Source organism: Phytophthora infestans, genomic scaffold, assembly GCF_000142945.1.
Source record: "Phytophthora infestans T30-4 supercont1.52 genomic scaffold, whole genome shotgun sequence".
Lineage (NCBI taxonomy): Eukaryota > Oomycota > Peronosporomycetes > Peronosporales > Peronosporaceae > Phytophthora > Phytophthora infestans.
Genome location: NW_003303707.1, coordinates 460,511 through 463,010, shown reverse-complemented (window position 1 = coordinate 463,010; position 2,500 = coordinate 460,511). Strand labels below are relative to the sequence as shown.

Below are 2,500 nucleotides of genomic sequence, written 5' to 3'. Positions count from 1 at the left end.
TGTTATTTTAAGAAAATGTCCGTTTCGATGCGCTCTTCAAAAATGTTCGACTTGCGAACCATGATTTTCTGCGTCTGTGCCACGTAATTCAGCAAAAAGAGCATGTAATGGAGTGAAATGAGAGGGTGTGTCATCTCTAAAGTAAAATCTTTAAAAGAGCATAACTTAAGAACGGCTGGGAATAGGTGGCCGTTCTTTTTACCATCATGTGCGCCTAAAAAAAGTACACTATCGTGACAATCGATATCGGTCGATATGGTATAAATTGATAAAGTTATGCTCGATTATGTACGCGAAAACAGAAAAAGGGCGCTGGTGACAAAAAAAGTACTAACGATTCTGTTATTGTTTTGATATTCTGTCATCCCAGACTCTTGCGCATCTGGTGACCTATTTTTTATTCGCCAGTTCCGAGAAAAGTGTCGTTTCGATGCGTGGTGGGCCCGGGATGACAATTCGAGTTGAGTTGGAAGTTCATGTGAAGTCCTGGAAACAAGAAAAAAAGAAGATCCACGCTTCCCTAACTCAAAAAGTCATTAGAAACCGAGGGTAGCTTGTATGGAGACTTTTGTTCCTCGTGCGCTAAAACGCCGAATTAAATTTTTTATCTATACTTAACAGGAAAAAAGTTGCCTCCTTCGCGATATATAGGCAAATAAAGAATGGGTGCTATCATTTCGGGACAAAACAGGTGAAAATTTAGGTCGAAAAAAGTGTTTATAGACAAGGCATTTGAATTTAGCCAAAATCTGACTTGACCACGGGAATGCGCGCATAAAAGCACCCCTAGGGCAGTTTTTATACGGAGCAGTCTCATTTGCTTCCTGGATGTGCAGGGCCAAACATGGCCAAAAGTGGTGATTTTGGCCGTCCAAGGTGTCCATTTTCCGCGAAAATGGCGTTTTTTGGCGTCACTAAAAAAATCATTGCGAAGCAACTACTGGAGATATGCTTGTAAAACTTTGGGAGCGGTCGTGCGAACACATGCGCCAAGTTTTCTGCTAAAGTCTGCAGGCCAGATCTGCCGGGCGGCACATAAAACCGGAAAAAACCACCTAAAAAAAGAGCATGCCAAACAAAGTCTCACATTTCGCTGAATAACTTTTGATCTAGAAGAGTTAGACAAATTCTGATTGCGGGAACGGCTCCGCCGTGTGTTTTTACATATGTCTATGTCCCGTAGATAAAAAGTACATGTTGCAAAAAAAGTACATGTTGTACATAAATCTACCTTTGATATTCGGATTCCCCGTGAAAAACTACGCCTAGGCCGCAGGGTTACAAAGACGAGTCATTGCACTTATGCCCTTTTATAGACGCTTTTAGAAATCGGCCAAAACAGTATTTATTAATTTAGACAGTGTTCCGCTGACATGTCGCATGCTGCGATATGTCCACGTGAAAGAGCACCGAAAAGCACCCCTAGAACACCCTTCATACCCGTTCTAACGGTTCTCTTTCATCTTCATAATAATCAAATTAAAGAACACCATACAAAAAACAAGATCTCGTGTGTAGTGGCTCGCCAGGCATACTAAAACCAAGATGTCGTGTGGGCACATGCCAGACATCATATCTTGCGTTTGCAAACACACGCAAAGTCGGTAAACAGCTCAAAACGGGCTAAAAAGTAAGCACCCGGACTTCCCCGGTGGTCACCCACCCGAGTACTACCCGAGCTTGAGGCTGCTTAACTTCACAGAGCAGACGGGATATGGTGCTTTCAGCCTAAGATGGCCGTCTACATTTGACTTTGACCGACACGCCTATTAGTGTTTATCACTCGTATACATTGGTACAACACATTTACACACTCACATGTCCACATACGTGGCCATAGACTGCACACGATGGCCCCCAATACCCCTTCTGGCCCTCAGAATTGGCTGGGTGGATGGCTACACTTTATATAGTAACAAAACAAAAAGGGGGGTGGTGTGGCGCACTCCAATACAAACGTGTGGCCAGCAGCTCACTCCTACAACGCAGCATACGTATTCTCTCCGATAGGAACCCCACACAGACCGACACCTTCATACACAGCAGTGCAGATAGCCGCCGCACCCCATATTTGCGCATACGCGGCCTGGAAACAATGTTAAACCACCAAAGTGGCCATTTACGACTTGCACAACCATACCTACGCTTCCTATGCGACATGACATGTGCACGTACGCGTCTTAGGCAATATGAACACCTTCGACACCTTCATACATGCACAGCGCGCGCTCCGCTTAAGTACGACACCAACTTGTCATATACATCATGCGTTTCCTCCCGTCACCTTTCATCACCTCCATATTCACACCCATGCGCCGTCACCTTCCTCGCGCCATCACCTTCACCATTTTCACCTCCATATCCGCGCTTCCTCCGCCGTCACCTTCCGCGTACGCGTCCATATTCGCTGCGTTTCCTCGCGCTTCCTGCCTGTTATTAATCCAAGCCAAAAACATCTCCAAACCCATACAATTAGAACAGCAACAACTTCGCATTTTTC

General features: G+C 45.0%; 1 non-coding gene across 1 annotated transcript; it reads right to left on the bottom strand.

Moving 5' to 3' along the window:
- Positions 1-1,633: 1,633 nt before the first annotated feature.
- Positions 1,634-1,738, bottom strand: PITG_33223. The gene has a single exon (XR_009934617.1). It is a non-coding gene; the product is annotated as an 8S ribosomal RNA (ribosomal RNA).
- Between the last annotated feature and the right edge of the window lie 762 nt (positions 1,739-2,500).